The 26982-nt window shown below is 39.8% G+C and overlaps 1 long non-coding RNA gene across 1 annotated transcript; it reads right to left on the bottom strand.

The window, feature by feature from the left end:
• Nucleotides 1–6326: 6326 nt before the first annotated feature.
• LOC128780264 (uncharacterized) lies at nucleotides 6327–24186 on the bottom strand. The gene is made up of 3 exons (XR_008426197.1): nucleotides 23799–24186; nucleotides 7816–7877; nucleotides 6327–6830 (listed from the first exon to the last, which is right to left on the bottom strand). It is a non-coding gene; the product is annotated as an uncharacterized lncRNA (long non-coding RNA).
• Between the last annotated feature and the right edge of the window lie 2796 nt (nucleotides 24187–26982).

The raw sequence follows: 26982 nt of genomic DNA, 5'->3' as shown, positions 1-26982 counted from the left end.
ATTAACTTCTGCGTTGAAGTGACTACACTAAGCATTGATAGTATGAAAAGAAGTCACTTTTGTAGGACATGGCGATTGGAGAGTTCCATCTGAGGTGTTTGTTGTGTAGATAGATTGTGCTGTCTCTTTGATTAGGAGAAATGTTGTTCTTGATATTTTCACTCTTTGGTCTTTAATCCATATGTCTATCTTTCCATTTCTTCTATGTGTTTAGGCCTTGTTCTTGTTGACTCCACATCACTCAAAGTTGCTCCAACAAGGGACTTTTTAAAACTTTATTTTTGTGGCATTGTCTGTCATGGTCTGCACTGTGGATTCCTTGCTCGAGACATCACATACGGGCCATCCTTGCTTTGCGTGACACTGTGTCATGTGCATAAAACTCATGCACATCAGGACTGTGTCCTTGACGAGATTTGTCATTTACCACGGAACCATCCAGAAGAAGCACGCAGTTCCTTCCTATCAGCGTGCATTTCAGTTACTCGATGGTGTGTGAAGCAAAGACTGTATTATTTCATTAAAAAATTATTATTTCAAGCTTCTCCTCAATATTCTAATGACTCTCCTTTTGTGTGTATTGTTTGTTTTCCAGTGAGGACACTTGGATATGTTTGGAGTATTGAATGAGTGTTGTCTAATGTGGAAAAGTTCACAAAGGTGAAAGAATAGCCAGACGCAACCTTGCAGGATAACACTCCTGTGAAGCACTGGTAGATGCTGAGTGTTTGTGTGGACTTTGTGTGTTCTTATGAGATTCAGGTGCAGTTCCCATTGAGCATAAGTGAAGAGGAAATTAGTGTCATGCTCAAATTATCCCCTGAAGTATCAATCCTGTTGGAACAAATTCACAATTTCAAAATAAATGTTAGGGCAAAACTGACTATTGAAATAGCAATTGTGCAAGTGGAGATATTGAATAGGCATTTATCTAGTATTTAAGGAAAAGATAAAAGCTGAATACATAAATTAAAGAGCAATCAGTTTATACTTAATATTTAAATGCATGTGGTCACCCAGGGATTGAGTATAGACAGAAAAAGGACTCAGAATGAGGTACCCCACCATTTAGGGGTTAAGTGAGCAGCAACTAATGAAGGAGCCTAATAAAGAGCAGTTGGTGATGTAGGAATAAAACTGAAGATTGTTCTAGAAACAAAGGGGAGAATGTGTTTCCAGCACAAGGGAATAATCAGCTTTGTTCAGTTCTGATGGTAAATCAAACAAGCTGAGGACTGATAGTTAATAATTGTTGGAATGGTGTGTGCGGAAGCTTGATCGTGGCGGAAGCTTGATCGTGGCAGATTCAAGGGAGAATGAAAGGAAGGGAATTGGAGACAAGTACAGATACCTCCGTCAAGAGTTTTGCTCCATCAAGAGCAGAGAATTGAGGCAATAACTGGTATGGGATATGAGGTCAAAGAGATTTTTTCAAAGATAAGAGAAATTGTAGCAGACTTGCATACTAATGGAAATGGTAGGGCTAAGGGGCAAATTGATAACACCATAAGGAGAGAAAACAATTGATAGAGGGAAGTCCTTCAGTGTGTGAGAGGGGATGCATGGGTTCCAGGGCTTCGCTGCAGATGGGGGGTGGGCCCTGGTGACAAGAGTGCAGGCAGAGGACATAGGTGCAGGCGCAGGTGTGCACGTGAGATGGCTGGAGCTCTTCTCACAGCTTCTTTTTCCTCAGTGGCATGAGAAGCAAGCTCACGAACTGAGTAAGGATGGCGCTGGGGTGGTGAACTAAGGAAAGCTGTGAAGGTATACAACAGTTTTCTAAGAGGTGGGAATAAACTCAGGGTATGCAGGAAGGTGGCCAGGCAGCAATAAGAGGCCCAGTGGAGACCAGCATTCACAAAAGGACAAATGGAGTAATAATCATATAAAATGCTTGCAATATTGCTTAGCACGCCATTGTATTGCAATCCTCAGTAGCCATTTATTTTGTTGTTATTATTATTTCACACTCTTTACTCTTAAGAAAATTTAAGCAATCTTAAAAAGGGGGAATGGGCTTAAAATTGAACTAATGTAGCCTCTTTATAAGAATTCTCCATTACCATTTCCTACTACAAGGCCCACTTTTAACTAGATCACTTACTCGAGGGCTGCTGGGCCGAGCATGCATGTAACTCCAGGGCTATTATTCATATTCAGTGTGCCCCAGGCTGAGCTCTCATAGCACCCTGTGTCCCTGGTAATAGTAGTCAGTCTCATGGTAGAAGTGTGACTCAATCAGAATCCTTCCCTGTGTTGCTATATAGAATTGAGAGAGAAAGAGGAACTTCCTTCCTCTTGGGTTGCCTAAGGTGGGAGTTGCTCTGTATTATTGTGCAGTAGATGCTTTCAACTGACTTGTGATGTGTCCCCAACTGATGCTTCCATTCCTTCTCTAGAACATACTGAGTGATATCCACAACACTTCGAATACTCACTGTTTCTAGGGTACTCTCTTGTGTTCTCCCCACCACCACCAGTTGAGTTATATACTTAACCAAAAATTGATGGCATTTGTTCCCAAACCTGCTTATGAAACATGATCTTTACTATAATTATAGGACACAATGGATACTGTGTACATCAATGATACATGAGTGTGTAAAAAGAGTTGTGCTTACGAAAAAGCAAAATCCTTTGGAAGGACTTCATAGAATCAAAACACTACATGGAATATAGTTGGTATCCATTTAAGTGTAAGGGCAAGAAAACTTTAAAAGATTGAAAGAATCATAAAAGTTTAGATTTAAAAACATCTTTAAGTTCTCCTGCCACTGTGGAGAAACCAAAACTAGAAATGGTAGCTAATCCACCCTGGAGTGGTTTATGCAAGAAAGACAACTCGGAATTCTAATCTGAGATAACTTGGCCCTTCATCAAAAATTGGTGAATAAGTATACATTAAAATGTTTTAGGTTAAGATAGAATGTTTAAGATACACACATGTAATTTTTACAATTTTATACTTCAATCAACTTCTTAATTTTCCTACTACCTCTTCATCCTGCTCTCATAGGATAAGAATAATTGTACAGCAGCTTTTAATAGGTACATGTTCCAAAGTCACTAGGGGGCAAAATATAGGCAGTGGAGGGTCCTATTACATTAATGGGTGCAAGAGCAGGCATTGACTGGGGAGGAGGGGCTTTGACCAAGGTCTGATCGGGAGTCCAGCTTAAACTGGAGTTGGGAGAACATTCCTTGATGCCCCTGTAGATCTAAGTGGAAAAGAAAAGCTGTTGCAGGCATTTATCTTACAGCAGGAAGATTGTTTCCGGGCACGGTGGGTGGATACGGGAGGAGACAAACCAGGCAGATCAGTCTAGAGTCAGGATTCACAGTTGGGCGAGCAACCAGCAGGAGTGGAGGTGAGTGCTGACCCTAGGGGAGAGGCTCTCTGCTGTCTGCTCCACTTTATGCTGCTAATGGAGCCTGGAAACCCTGGGCTGCAACTTGCTATCCAGAGCCAGAAGGATATAAAAGAGCCGAAAGGTGAATCTTGATCCAGTTTGAGAAAGAGCAAGAGATGCTGAGATTAACTCACACTGTGAAAATTTTTACATTAATTCTTAGTGTGTGGGCTAGTCTTGTTGAACAAAATTATTTGAAGTAGGAAAGCAAAATATTCTCTATTTTGGAAAAATTATTTTAGGCATTATTCATGCTGAGATTTTTCTGTAATTAAAGACAAGTTCATATATACTCACTGCCAGAAGGCCTAGAAAAAATTTTAACTCATCTTCAAGTGACATATCAAAAAAAGCAAACCTCACACCCCCACCATGTACTTACTCATTGTTTCCATAGATAAATCAAATACAGTCACAGGCTTTAACCTCCTCTTCACTTTCACTGAAAAGTCAAAGGCCCATTTTATATTCTGAGAATTATGGATTCATTACTGATACAATATAAGCATAACTTGATCCTTTTGCTATATTCCAGATTAACTCTCCAGAGTTTTATGAGGCGTTCTTAGACAATTTGACTGCTACTTAAGTATAATTATGCTTAGCAGTCAACTGTTACTTTTTTGAAGACATCCATTTGCTGTGCACCAGAATTGAATAACAACTAAATTTCTTTTATTTCAACAAACAATTTAGCAATCACATATGTTCCATTTGCTTGGACAGATACTAATCTGGTGAGCCTCCTGTATTATTAACCCTTATCCAGATATCAGTGTCCTGGCTAATATTTGTTTAAGGCTCAGTGAAATCAATGTCTTCATTTACAGAAGAAAATGATTGTAATAAATATGCAAAAGAATGTGGAGGTATACTAAGTCCCCCTTATGTGGTTTGGATAGGTAGGTTTCCCCACCCATCCAAAAGTAGAACATTCCTGTGAAGCCTCTCATAAGCCAAAATAGTGTAAAGCAAAGACGCAGTTGCTATAATTACTATGGAAAAATGTTTTATCTTTCTCAGACCCAAAACTTAACACATGCACAGTGTCTCTGTTTTGTTCACCATTTTCAAAATATTTAATTAGGTCCAGTTTTGTGGGACGCCAAGCCTAACACCTGAGCCTAAGAGCCTGAGCTCTCTCAGGCTTTTCTGATATCTTAGGACACATCTTGCTAACAGATGCATAAAATGAGTGGAGATAAAGCACAGAGGCTCACAGACACAGGTCAACACTATGGCAGCCTGAGGCTGAGATGTTGGGGGTTGTTTCCGGGGAAGGGGCTTGGTGGAGCCACTCTCCCTGCTCGGGGTGCGCTATTTTTGCTTTTTGCCTTTTTTCATAAAAGCAAAAGTCCTCTTCAGATTTCTTTTGGAAAAAAAAAAAAAACCTACTAATATGGGTCTTTCCTGAGAACAAAGTGGCATGAGAAATGGGGGAATATCTATTTGGATTCACATCTCGGTGGCAATCTGACCACATAGTTTTGAGGACAATTGACGATTCAATCCAAGAAAGCTTCATAATGATCTTCAAAGTGTAATTGAATGTTTTTGGAACAGTTGTAATCTTTCATTCATCCACTGGTGTTTTCCTTCAACAATAAACATATCTGAAAGTTTTATGTGGAAGATGTAAAGATGAAATAGTACATGCTTGGGTGGAAAGTCAGAACAAAAGCTCGACAGCATGATAGAAACCAAGCAGCAACAGGGCGGTCCATCTCTAGATGCTAGTCAGTGGTGTGAGCGTCAGGAATTAAAAGGGGCAGACATCTGTACAAGTTAATGCACAGGGTCACATCCAGGGCAGGCTAGGACTTGAACAGGGTCCTAAAGAATACATTGGAATCAAGTACATGACATGCATAGGATGAATAAGGGGAAGGGACAGACATGGAAATGGCCATGCCTGTCAGGCAGCATGGACAAGTGCAGGCTGCCTGCTTGTGCTAAGTGCCTAATATATTTTTGTTGAATTTAATTAACAGCACATTGGAGCAGTCTTGAATGCTGGCCTACGGGTTATGGAAAGTCTTTAAAGTCTCTTGCACAGGGGCCCAGCCAGATGAAGTTACATAAGAAATCCCTGCTGTCGTTCAGGAATAACATAATGAGGGCCTGGATTGGGCCAACCAGTGCATCCTTTTAAGAAAGTGAAAACATGTATCAAATACATTCATTTAAAGTAAATCCCAACACTTCTGTGTGATGTCTGGAAGACAAATAGACCCCTGTGGGGGTCTTGAAATATAAGTAGAAATTCTGGAGTGGGGCTTCCAGGACAAACTCCTTTAAACATCAGACTCAATAAGCATAAATCATTTTTGCCTTTTTTCTTTTTCCTTAATTCCTGAAAAGTGGAAGTGCCAACCGGAGACATTTAAAAAGGACCAAGAGATTTACTTGATGGTTTTGAGCTACCTAACCAACATCAGCAAATATCTACCCATGTCTTACTTGTGACATGAGAAAAATTAATGCTTACTTTGTCAAAGCCATCGTTATTTGGTTTTTCTGTTATGGACACCAATAAACCTCTGCTAACTTCTCCCAATTTTCTAATCCCTTCCAGCCTCCGTCACACTGCCTTACCCTGCCCTGACACCTTCTGATCCAGCAATAGCAAACTACTTTCCATTCCTTCGACTAACCACAGGCCTCTTATATGCTCTGCCTTCTATTTCCTCTCTCTCCCTTTAACTCTTCTCCTACTAATGTACTTAATTCCCATTCAACTTTCATGTCTCTCCACAGACAGCACTTCTTCCATGGAGATGTCACTTTTCTGGACCCTCCCATCAGCCCCAGCACCAGCACCACCCCACTTCCTGTCTGGCTTTAAAGCCTACCTATGTGTTACAAAGCATGTGTTACTTTCCATAAGAAAAATAACACATCCAAGGGGCCCTTTTGAGAATTCCACGCCTTTCAGTATGCTCACCACGTGGGAACCGCTCAGCGAGGTGGCAAGGTGTACACATCCAGCTGGCCAGCTTTGGTCTTCCCCAGAAGGTCTTCCTCCAGAAGGAAGTGCTTAATTCCATTACTCTCAAGACATTCAGGGAGAACCAAATACAACTACTTAGTTCTTATCCTTTAGCACATTGATCCTGATCAATTCAAAACATAGGCTGGCTTGGCCCATCCTTTTTTCTTTCCTGGCAATTTATAAGATAACTAACTCACATTATCACACTGTGATGTGAAATATCCAACAAAGCCCTGATCGGTGTGGCTCAGCGGGTTGGGCATCATCCTGCAGCTAATGGCTGCCAGTTCAGTTCCTGGTCAGGGCACGTGCCTGGGTTGTGGGTTCAGTTCCAGGTCCGGACACGTTCAAGAGGCAACTGATGGATGTTTTTCTTTCACATCAATGTTTCTTGCTCGTTCTCTCTCTCTCTCTCCTCTCCCCTCTCTCTAAAAACAAACAAAATAAAATATTTAAAAAACATCCAGCAGAGTCTCCCCTCAGTTTATCCTGGTTCCAACCTTTATAGCAGTTTTTCTATTTAAAAAATAGTAATTGTGGGTGAATAATTTTCTCCAACTTATACTCTTTCCTTGTTTCTTCCTTCTACCCAAGGAGGTGGTCAGCCCTGTTCTCTTGGTCTCTGGGTAAGTTTGTAGCAGGGCTGAAATAGAAGTAACATAGAGGAAGGTCTCACTTGGTCTCACAAACACCTGAGTCCTAAGAAAGAGTTCCTTCTTTCTTCTCCCCAGACTAGAAGGGGATCTCTTGGCCTGCTTGTGGGGAAGGAAAGGAAAAAGTAAGAGAGAAAGCAAGTGAAGGTGAAAGGTGGAGACAGAGGTGAGGTCTGAGAGAGGAAGAGCCATGAGCAAAGCCACTAACTCTAAGGAAAAATGGCACTTGGGGGATGAGACCACAGGCTTCTGACAGACATCTCCATGGCCCAAGTGTGTAATGGAAACAGCAGAGAGCCACCAGGCCTGTGGGTGATATACAAAGCATGGGCATCACATTGGCAAAATGTCTGGACAACTAAAAATTGTCCCCCAGTTCTCAAATGTCCTCTTCCCAAGGTCTTAGAAACTCCTAGTGTCCAGGAACTCTGGCACCTGCCCAAACAGGGTGGAGAAGAAGCCTGGAAAGGCGAAGTTTGCCAGGGCTACCGCATACTCATGTGTTGGTTGTGTCCTACACAACAGTTCCTGGCCAAGGGGTGCGGGAGCAGGCTGGGAGAGATTCACTCTGCACCCCTGGCCCTACACCTAGAAGTAGAGGTTTTTTGTGATTTGGCCAGCTGGGTGTATTTTGTGATTCTACTGCCTGGAAGAGGGGCTTTGGGAAAATTAGGGGCTAGTAAAGACTTGAGAGTTAACTACTCCCATCAACCCAGAGTCAGAAATCAGTGAGTTTCAGATAAGTTCTAGTCTTACACACCTGAATCATGGATGAGATCCACATCCTCTCTGCAATGTTTGCCAGGCCTACTTGATGGATTGCTAAGAAAGTCAAAGAAGATAATATATGTAAAAGAATTGTTGGAAAACTGGTGAAATCGCACAAGCTTAAGGCATTATTACCGACATCATTGAGCTTCTGGGTTAGAACACCTCTTACTATACCTGTGATCAAAGTAAAATATTAAATTTCTGTTGAACTTTCCTTGGAAGTGAGAAAGGCTTAAGCCTGCAAAATTGCATGTGTGCTTCATTTATGTCATTGCATTTGGCTCCCAGAGTGATCATTGTAGGTCCTTAGATCACCTATTTGTTTAACAGACAATGCGTGTTCTGTGTACTATTAAATAAACGTTGATAATTGTGACACTAAAATTAAAAGTATAAAGTAGCATAAAACTCAATTAAATTCTTCTCAAAGGACTTTGGAAAGCAAAAATTTTCACAATGCCAAAATAATTTCCTCTGTTGGAACACAAGACCATGTTTAAAAATGAATATATTGTATACAAGTAAAACTAAATGGTTTTGCCCTATAATGCATAATAAAAGCTGAACCCAGAAACTCTATTTCGAAACTGAATCCAATAAAACTTTTATTTTGGCTTCATAAAGTCCTTTCTCTTTTTCCTCTTCCTGCATCATTTTATTTTTTAAACTATAACTAAAATTACTTAGTAGAAAAATATTTTGAGACGTGAATTCATTTCGAAAGTAGTTCTGCTGTAAAATATCATTTTGGCATCAATTTCAATGAACTGGCTCTCCCCTTATTCTTTTGTTTAAAGATGATGGAAACTGGTAGGAGGGAAAATTTAAGAGCAGAATGGTTGGAGCCCTGAGGACAGCCTGTGACAGGAGGTCCCAATGGGACAACCCACAGCCACAGGAAGTGAGGACTCTTTCTTCCCAGAGCCTTCTGCAGCTGTGTGGATCACGGAGGCCACATTCCTGGAGCGACCTTCACTTAATTACTGACCAACAAAGCCCCAAACTTTGTCCTCAAAGTTGTAAGAGTATTTTCTGATTTTAAAAGAAGCTCTGACTCCTCACATCTTCGAGGCTGCCACTGCTGTAGGTCCCACCCCCAGAAGCTCCGTGCAGCCCCCTCTCCTTGAGTAAACCGCCCACTGGGACTCTTCCCAGGCACAGGGTGGAAGAATCTGGTAAAACCAAACAGCTTTAAAATAAAGAATATCAAACTAAAAGTTTGCCACATTTTACATATTCTTAATGTCCTCCATTTTCTCTTAGTAAAAGTGTAATATCTCAGGGGAGTCCAACCAGATTTGATAAAAATTTGTATTAATAATTAAAAAAAAAGTCAGCTGCTTAGAAGAAACAGAAGTTATTGGCCCAGGGACTGGAGTTATATATATTAACCATTTTATAACATGGCTTCTCTCATACTTTGGGCAGGATAAACTGTCCCAGCAAGATATGTTTGCTTTTGACCTTCAGAGAAGAAGTAAGATTTAAAGCCTTTTCAATGGGAGAAATGCATCAAAGCAAAAAGAAACGTGCTAAGTTGAGACAGCAGAATTTTTTCAGTGGTGGGAATGGGATGCCCTTGAAACTCTCACCTTTACTTTCTACACTGTAAGCGTTCAACTACCAAAACAATTAGGGCCTTTGGAGAAGCCATAAAATCTCCTTACTTAAAGGCACATTAATTCTTCTAGGTGTCATTAAGTCAATTACTGGCCCAGAACATTTTAAGGTGCCTTTGAGGCCTGAAAGAATATGTGCTTTTCCCAAAGAAAGACTAGATCACTGATGGTTGGCCAGCCGGCCCTTCTTCCCAGCAAATCAGGGCCAATCCATTTAAAACTCATTTAATTCCAGGAGTTTTGTGTCTATCAATGCAGAGAACCGGCTTTCGCTGATTTTCAACCCTGTGCTTTGTATAAGGGCTTGATACAACTGATTCTCAGCTCTGTGGGGTTCCTAACATTAGACCAGTGGTTCTCAATCCTTTTCCCATCGTTTTTCCCACAGGGATGTCAACATAAGAACATCCAAGCCTGCAGATAATTTTTACAAGAGTTTACTGAATCAAACTGGCAACGTATTCTGGGGAGCGAGGTCTCAAGTGCTCCAGGGAATGACGGTTTCGCAGCTTCTTTTACGCATTTGAAATAAGCAAGATTACAGGGAAGTAAAAGAAAGCCAGGTGGGGGATCAGGCTCAGATCACAGGGTAGCTAAGGTCTGTGCTCTCCTAAAGGGTCTAAAACGGTGGCCAGGTATTAGAAGGAAGGGTCAGAAAGTGGGCATTTCAAAACTGTGTTACCCTAGTTGCACAGAAACAATGGAAAGGGATTGCTTAAGGCAAAGATAAGACTTTTAGTCAAGAAGTCGTATGCCTGGGTCGTGACTACCCACCATGACCTGCCTGGTTAGGTATCCACAGAGGTCTTTTAAGACATTATTTTTAATTTCCATTTCCCTCTCCAGGAAATTAAATACTAAGGAACTAAGAAGATTTTGTCAGGTGGGCTGAGCCAATGTAATATTTAATTTACTGTCCTTGTTGAGAATATATGCATTACACCAGACTTTCTCGATCTTGGCAGTACTGACATCTGGGGTCAGATTATCCTACTGGGAGGGGCTGGCCATGCCTAGCAGGATGTTCATAGTGGCATGTTTAGAGCATCTCTGGTTCTACCCACAAGAAGCTAGGAGCTCCCCACTCCCTCGCCCCAGTGTGACAACCAAACCCATCTTCAAATGTCAAATGTCCCCTGGGGGACAAAATTGCCCCTATTTGAGAACTACATCATTAGACATCTAAGTAAGAAGGAGCTTTGTCAATGTTTTTGACAAAAGGCAGGAAAGATGATTTTTAAAGTGAAGACTAAAGGAAGGGCTAAGGAATGCAGAAGACAGTAGTGGGAAAGTGGAGCGCAAAGGCGATGCTATGCAGGGGCACAGGAATGGTTTAATGGTTGGGAAATCAGACCTATTTGTTTGTTTCTAGAAGGTAGCTGGCTGATCTCACTCTCCTCGCCCATTCTGCCTCCTCTGCCCTCGGGCTCTCAACACACTGAGTGCCTCCTGGCTGTTTGTTCACTTATGTTTAATTTATAACTCTGTGGATCCACTTCTTGACTTTTACTCATTAGTTCTGCTTCTTTTACTGGCTGATTCTAGGGGAAATATCAGCAGAGCTTGTCCTGGATAGGTTTGAGTTGCTAGGCAACTAGGCCTCAGTTTATACTGGAATTACCAAAGTAAATAAGAATTTTCACTTCCTTGCCAAATCCCTTTTGTAATCAGTGGCACTCATCCTCCCCTACTAATTGATTCTCAACAAGTTAAGAGATGGTCTAGATAAGCTAATTTGTCTATAGCCCCACCCTTGCTTCCATCAGTAACATAGTGCTTTAATCTGTTTGTGGTATATTCATAAGATTTTACTTGAAGAAAAGAAATACCTCCACTTAAAATGAAAACATTGACCATTTAGAGGCTACATGCAAGTGACATCCTAGAACCTCACTTTGCATGCAGTGCTGGGAAAAGGGCTAAAAGGTATTATAACAAACACAAACAAAATACTATACCTCTGCCTTATTACATGTTATCCCAAGGAATTCTGAAATTTTGAAATTCTGGCAATCAAGATTTTGAAAACCAGCAAGCAGTCAAGATGGTTTTGTTGTTATGGGAACCTTTACAGGGATGACAGGCTCATCCAAGGATGGGCATCAGTGGCTTAACATCACCTGAAAGAGCCCCTTTCCCTTTGATGTGGTTAGATTTCATCTCCGCGAGGAAGACTGAGATGGGTTCAGAAAGTACAGCAGAAACATGTAAGAAATAAGAACCAGGTGAAAAGAATTAAAGAATGCTAACTTTCTCGAAAGGGCAAGGCCAATACCTGATTTAATGCAGAAAAGAGAAGAAAGTTAATAGTTTAAATACTTTTTAGATATCATGAAAATTAGAGTCATTAATCTTTACAATAAACTAGAGTGAAAGGCTACCATTTGCACCTACTATTCATTCTTTCCTTCTTCCATGGTAATGAAATTTTCAACTGTGTTGATAGCTCTCCCAAATAAACTCTACATGTTCAGTCATCTTCTATGTGGCTATTTATCTAAGTTCTGGTTAGTGGGATGAATGTTTCATGGTAGACTTGAGACTGCTTCTTTCCTCCTTGCTGCTGGCGGGGGAGCAGACACAGTAGCTGGAACAGAAGTGACCATCTTAGGGCTTCAGGGGAACCTGGTAATGAAGGCCAAATGTACAGAGCCACATGATGAAAACAGCCGGGTCCCTAATGACACGGAGTGCCATGCCAGCTCTGGACCAACCTCTAGACGTATACATGAGAGATAAACTTCTATGTTATCTGTTATTTGTCAGTTGGGGTTTTTCTGTCACTCTAACTTTACCTAGCTCTTAACTAAAAAACCTGGATAATGGTCAGTGTCCTTCTTTCCAAATGAAGAAATTGAGACTCAGAGGTGTTAAATAACCCAAAGCCATACAGGTAATAAAGTTCAGAGAGCACTTTGTTCAATGCCAAACCCTTTGTGTTCTGTATTATACCATGTTTAAACTACCATACAAATTTAGAATTGGACATGTCTTTAGGTAGAAGGAAGCTTATTGTTACTGAGCTCCATATCTGAGACAGAAAAAACATCAGTTTTTCGTAGAGTAAGAGTTTGGTGGACCTATCTTATTGCATGATCCCTAGTTAGGAAAAGTCAAACTCCATTATTGAGTTTGCATCTGTGATTTCAGTATAGACTTGCCCGACAAAGAGGGATGATCTGAATGTATTCAGTTTTTTGTTTTTTTTTTTGAACAAATGTTAATGAGCATCTCCTAACTGCCAGGCACTGTTTCGGGTGTGGGAAACAAGCAATGAACAAAAGAGACATTCTTGCCTTGATGGAGCTTGTGGTTTTTTTAGTGGAAGTAAGCAATAAACAAAATGGTAAAATTATAACATTTCAGACGGTGGTATTGTGAAGGAAACCGCAGCAAGGAAGGGAGACAAGGAATGCTAGTGGTGGTGGCAAGGAGAGAAGAGGAGGGGAGGTTGCATTTTAAACAGAGTCATCAGGGAAGGTCTCACTGAGAAGGTGACATTTGAGCCGGACTTGAAATAAGTAAGAGCTGACAAGGTGGACACCTGAAGGAAAAGAGTTTTAGGTGAGGCAATAGTCAGGACTAAGGTCCTGACACAGGAGCGTATCCACTAAGTGTTAGCACAGCAGGGAAGGAAGTGGGCCTATAGCAGAACATGGGATACAATGATAGAGACAGAGAGGGGGCCAGATGGTGGAGGGCCTCGTAGGTCATTGTAGAGAATTTGGCTTTTATTATAAATGACATGAGAAAAAGAGGGCTCTGGTCAGAAAAATGAAAGATATGACTCAAGTATTAAAAAGATACTTTGGTCTGCTGGGTAGAAAACAGCCTGAGCGGGCAAGAATTGGAGCTGGAGACCCGTCAGGTGGCCACTGCTATATTCTAGGTGAGAATGACGGCAGGTGCTGGTTCCAAAAATGACAGAGTGACCTGTAACACATGAAAACTCTCACAGATAGTAATTATAAACTCTGGACAAAATGTTTTTTAAAAATGTTTAAGAGACTGTCAAGTGATCAAAAGCAGGCAGAAACGGGAGAGAAGTCAACCCTTGAAAGTAAGGAATCAGGCAAAGTGAGACTATGGGTTTTCATTGGACCCCAGGCTCCAGTCCATAGAACACAGGGCAGCTAACTCACTCAGAGAGTATAGCCTTACTGGTTTGAAAAGTCAGAAGCCAAAATTTAAAGACTGCAAGAGCAGTGGAAACTGAGCAGAGAAATCTCAGGAAAAAAAAAGATTCCATAGAGTGAGAAGCCCCAAAACTTGCGTATAAATTGCATTCAACTCCTTGGATGACCCCTGAATGGCACACACAGGGTAAAAAAGCCCAGTGGAAAACAAGAACTGGTCCGAGGTTTTAACTACAGAAGGGGAGGCAGAGTGTGGAGTTTAAGTTCAGCCCAGTGAGTTGTTTGCTAGGAGAATAAAGAAGCTGTGACTTTCAAGAAAGATAAATAAGAATTATCTACTCCAGAGAACAGAAAGAAAAAATTTTTTTTTTTAAGGAATAGCGTTTAAGTAATCTCTGGGACAACAGCAAATGGTATAGTATCTATGTACTTGGAGTTCCAACAGAAGAGAGAGAGTATAGAACAACAGACCTACACTACTAAAATGACAAAAGAAGATTTTTTTCTTCAAAATGAAGAGAAAGAACCGGATGGAAGCACAAATTTATACGAAGGAATAAAACTCACTGAAATGGTAATATGTGGGTAAAAATAAAAGACTTTTTCTCTCTTAATTTATTTTAAAGATTGCTCACTTTTTTAAGCAAAGACTATAATATTATGGTACTGCATTATGGGATTTATAATATATAGATATAAAATACATGAGAAGGATAATCTGATTTACCATCAAAACATGTAATAAAAGTATTAGAATATTACACATTGAATAAGATGTGTCCATGAGTTCATACTAATACAAACACATAATACATAAATAATGGGTAGATGGGAAATATCTATGCAGAAAAATGGCAACCAAAACATGTAGAAAGAATAATGAATTTTGAAAATAATTAAGGAAAACTAAAATTAGTGGTTGAAAATATGATGAAAAACAGCATCTTTATATACTATTTTAAAAGTGTCTCCCCACAAATTATTTGTTAATTATAAAGGGAGAAATTATTGATTAACATTAATTATAACTTAACGCTGACAGGTAGATAACACAGATAGATCAAGTGGTGTGATTAAGTGTGTGAACCTTAATCACGTGATCAAGGTTCAGAATAAAATGTGTGTGTGTGTTTCAGAGAGGGAAGAAAAGAGAGATGAGTGAATGATAAAGCAATTAAGGAAAAATGTAAAACATTGGTGACTCTGGGTAATATGTATATGAGAGTTCTTTATACTATTTTGGCAACTTTTTATGTGCTTGAAATTACATTGAAATAAAAGGAAAGGCTGGCAGCTTGGACCACAGTGCTAGTCATGTCATAAGAAAGAGTCAGATTTCTGAATGTATTTGGAAGTATATTTGGAGGCTATGGGGTGTGAAAAACAGAGGTATCAAGAATGACTCCAAGATTTGGGACAACGGCAAATTGGAACTCCTTCCTCCAAAGTGGCCATTTATTAAGATGGGAAAACTGTGGATAGAGAAAGTTTGTGGAGATGGAAATCAGGACTTTGGTCTGGGACATAATAAGTCTGAGGTGCCTCCTGAATTTGAATTTGGTAGTCATCACTTTATTTAAAGCCATGAGATCATGTGAGGAATTAACATAGAAGGCGGAATTCTGGAACACTCCTGCTGGGAGAACTTCCTGCTCTAGATCTATAAACAACATGAAAGCCCACAGTCTGGATTTAGCTATTCGCATACTCATGGTGCCGTTTAATACGTTCTTCTAATTTATTCACTTAAATTTTCTAAAACAAGCATTTATTGAATATCTTCAGTACAATGCACTGTCTCTATGGGTCTCTAGTTCAAGCACCAACGTGTCTAAAAGATTCCACCTAGGTAGTATAAATTAGTAGGTAGCATAAATAAACAATCCAGAGTTGTTTATCTTGCCACGCTGCCTAGCTGATTCATAGAAATTTATTGTCCTGATAAATTACAAAGACGTTTTAGGTAATATTAAGCAGTGTTTTTGCAAGAGAAAACACATAACTCCATTTTCTCACTGCTTCTGGAAGAGCAAAGGACAAAGCTTATCACTGTTCTGTTTACTTATTTTTTAAAAATAAATCTACTGCTCATGAAAGGTTAAAATAAATTGGAGAAAACTTAACCCAAAGTCCTGTAGAAGTAAGTTTTCTATGTCAAATAAACCCATGACCTTTGTGAGGCATGGCCTTTGCAAACAAACAGTTGTGGAAAAATTCACTCAATCTTCTGGTTGTTTTGTCTCCTCTCTTTTTCTTCATTTCCTTTTTAATTTTATTGTGATATAAAACAATAGCACAGAATAACACAAATCAAATGTATGGCTTCCTGGATTACTATAAAGCCAGCACCTCCAACACCATGAAACAGAACTTCTCCAGTCACCCCAGATCCCTCCAATGTGCCCCAACCCAGTCACAAGCCCTCCACTCCCCATACATAACCAGTATCCTCACTTATTCCTCTGTTTACAGTACAGTATTTCAGTCCTCATCGTTAATTTGTGCCGGAAGTTGTGATGAGCGTGGAAACTGACGAGTACCGAATGATGGATGAAGCTTTGTCTCTTGCGGGGTGGCATTGTGACTCATACAAGTTCTAGCAAGTATGATGAATCCTGAGCAAGCACCCAGTGTTTTTCTCAACAAAATGTGATGAGTATAGGATCTGACGAGTTATGAAGCGGACAAGTACTGAAGTATGACTGTATTTTGAAAGTTTATTTCACAGCAAATTGGAAGCTGAATCCAGAGACAAGGTCAGAATCTGGTTCCATTCTCTTAATAAATGTTTAGGTGTTGTTTCTAAATAATATAGAGGAACATTGTTTCCTTCTCTTCACAGTTGGTTCCCTGTATATTTTGCTTTATTTCACTTTGCATAGCCTTTACTTCTTCCTCTATTTTGTTTCTGTACTCAGTCATTTCTGTGAGCATCCTGATTACCAGTGTTTTGAATTGTGCATCTGGTAGAGTTTGCTATCTCTTCAGCGCTTAGTTCTTTTTCTGGAGTTTTGATCAGTTCTTTCATTTGGGCCATATTTCTTTGTCTCAGGGCAGCTGTTGAGTTGTAAGGAGTGGAACCTTAGGTATTCACCAGGGCAGGGCAACCCACATCACTGTGTTGTGGTGCTGTATGTCAGGGAGGGGTCCGAGAGGGAGCAATGCTGCTTGCTCAGCTCTCAGCTGGCTTTCAATCACTTCCCCCTCCATACAAAAGCAAATTGGGCCCTTCTGTTGCTGATTCCCGGGTGGGTGGGTTTGTGTACATTCTAGCTCCCTGTGGGTCTCTCCAACAAACCCTCCTGTGAGGCTGGGAGTCTCTCCCACTGCCACAACCCCCACGGAATTTTACAGTCTAAGGTTTTGAGGCTTTTGCTTCCCATGTTGGATCCCTAGGTTGCATGGACTGTCTCACTCCCTAGTTGTTCCCCACAATTTATCCTCATGTGAATGTGGGACCACCTGGTCTGTCAGCCACTGCCTTATCTCGCATCTTCTCCACCCCAGCTGACCATCTTCACCCCTCCTACCAATCTGGATAAATGTTTCTTCTTTAACTCCTTGGTTGTCAGACTTCCATACAGTTCAATTTTCTGGCAGTTCTGGTTGGTTTTGTTTTTAAATTTGTTGTTGTCCCTCTTTTGGTTGTTCAAGGAAGCAAAGCATATCTACCTATGCCTCCATTTTGGCCAGAAGTCCCCCAGACATTTTCAAAGGTCCCTTGAGTGTGAGAAGGAATCTGTACCATTTGAGAACCACTAATGTAGGCTAAGTATTTTTGACAAGGATACCCCAGAAGCAGTCAGTGTTATTTTCTTAGCATCCAGCAGAAGGCACAATTTGTTCCATTACTGGTAATGTTAACTTCTGGTCCCTTTGTTAAGGTGGTTCTGCCAGAATTCTCCACTATAAATTTAATGAGTTTTCCCCTTTGTAAATAAAATGTGTCATGTAATATTGTGCAAATATAGTGTTTCTCATCATATTTCGCCTACTAATTTTGGCATTCACTGATGACTTTTGTCTAAAGCAATTATGCTATAGTTTTTGATAACATGTACTTCTACACTTATTACTTCTACTTTAACAAAGAGCTTTCCCCTTTCCTCCACTTATTTGTTCATTTAATTATTTATTTATATGAGGATGGATTCATGTATTCTAATTTCATTCATTTTGTTGCTCAAATTGTCCCATATGTGGTCATTGGAATCCCCTTGAAATTGGCTTTTAAAAAAATGTTGCTAATCTTATTGATATATAAAATGCAATCTAAGTAAAAAATCAGACAATTTCTCAATCCCCTCCATCAGATTGCTGTGCCCAAGACTCTCACGTGGGCATTCTGGAACTGCCCAGCTGTCAGACTGTGGGATTTGGACTTTATTCAGTAGGTGACGGTGATAAGAGTTATTAAAACAACAACAACAAAACAAGGGCAGGAGCCAGGCAATCAGGTTTGCAAATAAGAAAACATGCTCTGAGATGGCCTGAAGTTTGGAGGCTAGGAGCAGGGAAGGCAACCCCGCTCTGTCCAGTGGGGGCAGTGAGCACAGCGAGAGATGGTTGTTTTAAGAGAAGGGAGGTGCTACAGCTCAGGTGCTAGGAAGACAGACCTGTGATATCACATAATTCATAGAGGAAATGTGCGTGGAGGGCTCACTACGCACCTGGTGCTCTGCCAAGCATCATCTCACCCACTCTTCCCAAGAAACCTGTCAGGTCAGTACGAATAGCAGCCTCATCACACACAGCCACCTCTGAGGTTTGCCCTATTGCCCTGGACTTTAGAACTCCTGCAGCACTGGATTCAAATAATCTAAAATGGACCCTGAGCCTTGCATCATTCCTCAATGACTCAAAATTCCCTGAGTGTCTGAGTGACTGTGAAGGTCCCATGACCATAATAGAGCTCCCAGGGAGGGAAAAGTATCTGAGGCCTTTACCTTCTGTGGTGGGTCCTGCCTGGGCAGCCCAACTGGCAAGTGTATACTCCAAACTTATAGATTATGATGAAAGGAATATCTTAATCTTATTGCTTATAGAATGTTTGAAATTGTTATGGTTTATAATATTTATAAGTATACACTCCTTTCCAAAAGGACTGTACCAACTTCTACTTAGTGTTTGACATCATGGGTTTGTTGATATGATAGTAATTTTTAATCTCTTCCTCTTTGCTATTTTCTACTATAGAGGCTGGAAAAGCAAAGCACTTGATTTTCCTGCTGCCTTTGTGATTTTAAATTACTTAAGTGAACTACATTTCTGGCTCACATATTTCCATTGGACTGGCATATACATAGACTTTGTGATACAATGTGATATAAGTAGAATATTACAGGGGAGGATTTTGAAAGTTTTTTGTTTTCTTAACATCATCCCAGTTTTTTCCCCCTATCTTGAATGCAGATGTGGTGACTGGAGATGCAGCATCCACTTTGCAGCCATGTGGCAATAAGCATGAGGGAAAGGCCAAGAAAATCAGAGACAGTTCCATGACATCAATAGACCAGTAAACCAAACTCAGCACCTACTTGCCTCCAGATATCTTCTGTGACAAAGTAAACTCTTTCAGGTTTCATTAACTGTACATAGAAACAGAGACAATAGGGTAAATATAAAGAGAGATTTATTTTTAAGAATTGGTTTAAATGATTATAGAGGCTGGGAAGTCCAAAACCTGCAGGGGTGGGGAGGCTGGCAGGCTGAAGATCCAGAAAATAGCTGATTGTCCACCAATTCACTTGTCAATCTCATCCAAAAACACCTCAAAGAAACATCTAGAATAATATCTGAGCAAATACAGTATTGTGACCTAGCCAAGTTGACACATGAAATTATCAGTCACTATAATTCAGGTTTGTGTTCCTTGCAGCCAAAAGCATTCCTGAGACATAGCACTATTTGAAATCTATGAACTTAGATATGCCCAACATTTTTTATCCTAGTTGACCTAAATCACAACCACACAAGGTATTTCCTTGCTCTATTTATTTATTTCACATCTCCTACATTATCAACCAAGATCTATAACTCTGAAAATCATACCATTCCCTTATATATCAAAAGCCCTAGGAAACACGGATATTTTTATACTTTTAGGCAGAGGATTATTTTTTCTCACTTTTTCCAAATGTTAATTATGGTATAGACCTATAATGTCTAACATGGTGACCACTAGCTACAGTGGCAACTGAGCATTTGAAATGTGAGTAGTTTGGATTGAGGGGTGCTGTAAGTATAAAATGCACATTGAATTTTGAACCTTTAATTAAAGAAACAAATGTAAAATATCTCAATATTTTATTTTGATTTCATGTTGAAATAAGATTTTGGATGTATGGGGTCAAATTAAATACGTTAAATATAATATTAAAATTAATTTCACTGGATTCTTTTTACTTTTTAATGTGGTTACTAGAAAATTGTAACTTATTTATGTGAATTGCATTTGTGGCTCACATTATACTTCCATTGGGCAGGGCTGGTATATACCCAGAAAGAATTTTCTGAAGAACTCACTGCCATTTTCCTAACTATTTTACCAATATCGCATGCATTTTATTTGAGTTTTATTTTTAAACATTTTTAAAAAAACTTTTATTGATTTTAGAGAGAGAGGAAGGGAGAAAGAGAGAGAAATATTGATGTGAGATAGAAACATTGATTGGCTCCTTCCCATACACACCCCAACAGGGAATTGAACCTGCAATCTCAGTATGTGCCCTGATTGGGAATTGAACTCACAACCTTTTGGTGTACGGGATGACACTCCAACCACGGAACCACACCAGCCAGGGCTATTTGGGTTTAAAATTTTTTATTCAAATGTTATTTTGTTTTATATATATTTTTAAAAGGGCCAGCTGAAGCATTATTCTGAATTCAGAAAAACAAAAATTATAATGAAAAATCTTATGTGGAATGAAAAGATTATAAGAACAGAGACAGAACCAGCAGCACTTTGTGTCCAAAATGTTTAGCAATTTTCCCAGCTCACTGAATTGTGGGAACTCAGATTTTCCAAGGAATAAATATGCTATTTTTAACATTTTTATTATCCTATTTGTCACAGGCTGTCCCATGAGACTCTCAACAATCAATTTCAAACAGAATCAACCACACACACTCCTGCACATGTAACTTCGAACATCTGGCCTGCTCGAGTCCCTGTCCACCCTGGCTGGTCTGACTTAATACTTAAACACTCTTAACATCCTTTGCCCCACTTCCCACACTGGAAGTGAGATAGGGTGCAAACTATCTTCAAGGGGCCAGCCTTCAGCTAGTCTGCGTCCTAGACTTACCTTTCCCCTCACTGAAGACCGCAGGCCCTTTCTGATGGAGGCATGTGCTGCATTCCAGGGATATCACTGACACAATGATTTACGGTGCATTTTCCTTAATGGGTTGAGATGAAAGCTTTGGTCTAAAAAAAATTCAGCCAGCACCTCCTAACTGAAGAGATCTTAATACCTGCCCTGAGTAGAATGCTTCAAGCAGGAGATACAGATTCCTAAGAGGCGCAGGGCTGCTGTGATTACACCTTCATGTAATGAAGGAATGGCTCATGACTGGAAAAAAGAAAGAGAATGTGCTCATTCAGTTAAGGGTACTAAAGCGATGAAAGATGCCCAAAGAGGGTGATTTAGAGGAACGTGAGAATTACGCAAAGGGAAGTCTTTCCTCCTCTTTAAGCCGTGTCAGTCTTTCTGAAAAGTTACTCAGCCTTAAAAATCCATTGATATCACTGGTTATCAAATTAAGCCCCATGGTAAATTCTTTCCTAAAGGGAAGAAATATTTAAGCAAAGTTATCCCTAAATTATGTTTTCCAAGTATAGGCCTTCATACCAGTTTTTCCTGAAATGAGGAGCAAATGTAGAATACCCTAGTTGATGTAAGAGAGAGTGTCTTCAGAATAGCACGTATTTATAAGTAAATACTTGTTGGACACTTTGACTCACCCACAGTCAATAGGTAGACACACCACACCTCTCACTACACCATGATTCACGCGAGAAAATACACTTAGGTGTTCTCAGCAGTGATAACAAGACTAAGAAAGCATTTGCCTCAGCAGGAAACATTTCATTTTGAAGAGGGTCATTATCAAAGTATTTGAAAATAGTCAAGCAGATTGAGATGAATAAAAAAATTATAAGATTAAATATTTGAATGAATATGCTATTCCTTAATCATCTTAAATCTTAACATGCTTGTTGCTTGTTGCCGCACTCACATGAAATAAATGGCAGAGAAGATAGTGACAGTTTCAACTGGAGCTAAGTTCAATTTAAACCCTCTGTTAGTATAACTTTTAAATTCAGCCTGTTAACTGCAGTGACAGTATAAGATGTATTGTAATAGCGTATGTATATATTTTGTACATAGGGTACAATTTTTATTTACAGGTTTTTATGAGGAGCATTGCACACTTTTTATGTTGTACATAGTCTTCATAACATTCTTCTCTGTATTTGGTGGATGAAGGAGTAAAAGAAAGGGAAGAATAATGCAGGAAAATAAAGAAAAATAAATTCTGCAAAACCAAATAGGATTTTCATTGGAAGGAAGTTCTCACAATATGCCTTTTAATTTAATACCCAATGAGCATTCATGTGACTTGCTGAAAAGGTTCACTGCCCTTACTAGCTGGTAAATGGTCTGCAGCATCAGCAGAGGTAGCAGCTGTTTTGTTTGTTTTTTCCCTTTGGAAGGAAGTCTGAGTGATGGAGCGTCCATAACCTGGGAAGGAGGCACAGCACTAACACCCACAATGCCGGGCCATCAGCAAGTTCTTCCTCTTACTAATGATGTTGTTAGGGCAATGAGTAGATAAAATATTTTCATCTAATTTTTTAGAAGCCGGGTTATTAACACTCTGCGATACTTCTTTCAACATTTCATTGGGTTTTGCCCATGCTGAAATCCCCTTTAACCATGCAAATAGGTTTTATTGCAAGAGTTAATTAAGTTCAATATTAAGCACATAAAATTTCCCCACAAAAATTTTGCTGAGATAGTTGGGTTCCTATGAACACATCCAAAGCCTATTCATAATGAACACAGTTAATAGTAGTACCATATAATATTAACAGTGAAAAATAGTGAGGCAAAATAAAAATATTTCCACTTGAAAACTGGCACTTAAAGAGATGTATTAATTAGAAAAAAAACAAGAAGACAGAATATTGTTTATTTTCAAGCATTTTCCAGCTAGATCACACTGGTTTTTTTATGAGAGCTACTTATTGATGCATTTATCGATTAGAATATAAGCTCTAGGAGCCCAGGGACTTGTCATTTTCATTTGTCATTATATTGTTAGCACCTAGAACATTATCTGACATATCATAGGTGTTCAATAAACATTTTGCTTATCCATTGAATAATTCAACAAATATTTATTGAATGTCTGCCATGTGACTACATAGAAACTGGGAATATTTAAAAAAAAAAAAAAAAAAGGAAGTGAGAAGAACCAAAATCTTTACCTTCATGGAGTTATTCTCATGTAGGGAAGAAAAGAACTCACAAAAGAATCTCACTAATGAATGTGTTAAATTAAAGTTAGCTAAGTGCTCTAAAGGAAAGAATTACTTTGCCATCATTAGCACACATTTTTGACTCAAAAACGTCATAATGAAGCAGAAATGTAATTCTCCTGAGAAAACTGAAAAGCTAAGGAGCAAGAAGGAAGACGATGACAAGAGTATGTGCAAGTAAAAGAGAACGAACTTCCCAGAGATGAGAGGACACAAAGAGACAAAGTGCTGACCACAATCACACACACACCCCTAGGTGGGGGCGGGGGCAGGAAGTGTGGGGAGACGTCCTCCCAGAGCACAGAACTTTGCTGTCCAGAGTGGGTCAGCCGGAGTAGAATGGTGGGGGATGGGGAAGGCAGAATGCAAGTTCATTCAAATACACAGGATGTTTCCAGTCTTGGAAAGTTCCCATGGTGAGTCTTTCTGAAAAGTTAATTTTATGATTTAAACAAATAATTTTTGATTTAATAAAATCATTTTTATAACTGAGTTCTAGAAGACTAATTGGAAGGGGAAATTTAAAGATGTAACAGAACACTCTTTATTAATGAAAGAGTATGGCAAGGCATCCAACTCAAACTGCCTCTACCATCACAGCAGTATTCCCTCCCATTTTTCATCACCAGCCCGAACCCCCTTCTTAGCCCTGGTAACTACATCTTACCTGCTGCTCTGTTCAGAAAGCTTGGCCAAGTCCCTGTCTCCATGGTGTCACCATCCGTCCTCCCATCTCTCTCACCCTTCTTCCCCAACAGTCTATCAGAATGGCGTAGACACAGGCCAGCACACCACTGCCCCCTGCAGAGAGCAATGGGCCATCTCCCTGACCAGCATGCAAGGAAGCTACATTTTTCTTATAGCAGGGAAAATTTACAGTGACCTCTAGGGGCTCAGTTGAGTATCGTGGATACAGTCCAAGCCAACACCATGGACTTCTATTTTGTTGCTTTGCTTTTTAAAAACTTTAACCCAAATGTTATGATCTTTGAGGGATAGGGCATGTTGTTTTCAAGGGAGACAGGAAGATATAGCATTATGTTGCAAAATAGTTTCAAAAATATTTGCAGTACTTCTTGATTAGATGTATCACAGATGAGATCTGTCTGTTTGCAAGAGGAGGTTAAAGTTAAAAGAAGCAATCACATAGTGAGCTTTTTTCCTTCTTTTTTTTATGCACACCCATGTGCACATGCACGCACACACACCGTCTTGAGACCTGAGGATTCTGGACCCTTTTTATTTTGGAGAACAATTTAGCCGTGAGACTTAATTATATGGTTTCAAATATCTGCATTTGATTGTTTTAAATATCCATTTGTCAGTCACAAGCACACAGAAATCTTATGAACAATCAAAGACCCCAGATCTAAAATTTAAATGCAAATAAGGCTTCTCATATTGAATAAGTGTCAGAAATAGAAGGAGTAGGAGTGTATATAGTTAGCCGCTTTAGCATCTGAGCCCCAAGGATTTAAAGGGAAACAGTAGTAAGCTATTGCCTACAAATCTTAAATGAAGCATAAATTAAACTCTGCAGATGCAATTACTTCTCTTTATGGTCCAAAGCACCAGCTGTGTAGGTTCAAGAGCCATTTGGAGCTCAGGCAGCAGGCCGCCAGTCTGTCTCTACTCCATTAGCTGTCACTCACACCAAGTGCTGAAGGACACGTTTAAGATGCTGAAAACACTGTTCTCTTAATCCCTACTTGGGTAGTTGAAAAAAATATTTTCAAAGTTGTAGCTATTTGTATTTGTAGAAAACATACCTGACCACATAATTCTAATTTTCTTCTGTAACAATTATTTAATTGGAGGGTCTAGAAAATAAGATGGAGGCAACAGAGGAAGTGATAGCTTACTTCTTTTTCAAAGAAAACATGTGCTATACAGAACATACAGAACATCCTTAACAACAGAATCCATCCCCCATGGGATAATACAAACATAAGTCTTAGGCATATTCTGAAAAGTTTAGCATTTTTGTAAATTTTGTCTCTTGTCATTTAAAAATCATTCCAATAGCTTGTGTTTTTGATTTGTCTCTCACTAGAAGTGGCTTCAAACATGCCAGCTCCTCCCGAAATGGAGAACAGCAGACTATCACGCTGAAGAGCACGGGGCGTGGTTCCGGGGCTGCATTTCCAGAGCACTGCCGTCCGCCTTAGGTGCAGGGAACCTAGGGCCACACTCGCACCACACACGGGTGAAGAAACCCAGGGTATCGAACCTGCACTTTTTAAATGAGGACACCGTGCTGCTGTCGTGTGGAAGAGCACAGACTTCTCCAGAGTGGCTTCAGAAGAGAGCCGGGGTGAAGTTACGGCTGAAATTTCCATGCAGTAGCTCTCCAATCAAATGGTCATCTACAAACACATTTTGTTCCATGCACTTTAATCTTCAACCATTTATTATCCACTTCTCAAAATTACTAATTTTGACTTACTAATTTCTTATGAGAAAATTGTGAGCAATCCTCAGGTATGCCAGGATTGCTTCAGGGCCAAACTCCAATGCCAATAATTTGGGCTCTTGCTTTGCTCTTGTCCTGAAGAGGTTGAGAGATGCAGGGGTTAGAAAACTGAGACAAGAAAAATAACAGGGTAAAGTGAGTGCTAGTGAGGGTCTGTCCTTGGAAAACAAACAGGAGTCAGTGTGTGCCGCAGAAGCCCCGGACTGTGTTGTTTATAAACCAGGACTAAGGTCTATTGAAGCTGACTCTGAAAGGAACCTCCCATCTGCTCTTAAAGGCTCTTCCTAAAAGATAAAGGATGTCAGGACCCCTGAGGCTAAGCAGTGCAAATTGGTACAAATACCCATTATTACTTTGTTTATCAGAGGCTGCAGGCATTGGCTTACCTGAGCCTCATGAAACTCGATCTGCTTTCCTGATCCTTCGTATTAAATAAATGGTGTGTTGCAAGCAGCCACAATTGTTCTTTAAAAAACAAAACAAACAAACAAAAAACCCCTGAAGTGCCTAGTCTCATACAGACTTACCCCATTTTACTGTGTGTAATGTGCACCCACATTTTTGTGCACATTATACACGGATTATACCCATAGTATATAATCATTACACCCACATATAATGTGCATCCTTATTTTTCCCTAAAAAATTTGGGCAAAAAGGTGTGCATTATAATGCAACATATGGGTAAATACTATTACTTTGTACATGGTCACTATCAAATAAATTTAAAACAATTTTTCCTAAGAGATAAAATACCTAAGAGCCATGTCTTTTTCAGCAGCTGAGGGTATCTGTTCTCTCCTCTTCCCTGTGAGGGAAACCAAGAGTAAGCCTCCACTTGTCTGAAAGTGCACCGAGTCCAGGAAAGAACCATCTGAAGCAGTGCCCGGCTCCACCTGCCACAAAGCACTCTTCATCAGGCATCTCTATCAGCTCTTCCCCAAAAAGTGAGTTCAGTGGGAGTCATGTAATAATTTCATGGACATGGGGTGCAAGTATGTTTCCCACATCTGTGTTCTAGCTGCAGGATAGTGTATACTAACGCTATTAAAGATATAATTTGGTTTTGAAATCTACATCTTGATTGGCTTAGAGATCGCTCCTATAATACCAGAAAGAATAACAGAAGACCAAGGGAAAACTTACTTAATTGTTCATATCAATGTCACTTTCCTTGGGACTGCAAGAGAGAAAGTTTCTGAAACTTTTACCTGGAAAATGAGAATACTCCATCTGCTTCTGCCCATTTACTGCCAGAAGGATGGTTCACAGGTACGCATTAAGTCCCATGAACTTATTATATAGTTATGGGTGGTGGGGAGAATGGACAGAGGTGGGAATTGAATTATTGTAAATAAATATATTTGGGAAAAGCAGG

This window comes from Desmodus rotundus, chromosome 2 (genome assembly GCF_022682495.2).
Source record: "Desmodus rotundus isolate HL8 chromosome 2, HLdesRot8A.1, whole genome shotgun sequence".
Classification (NCBI taxonomy): Eukaryota; Metazoa; Chordata; class Mammalia; order Chiroptera; family Phyllostomidae; genus Desmodus; species Desmodus rotundus.
This window is presented reverse-complemented; position numbering and strand designations above follow the sequence as displayed.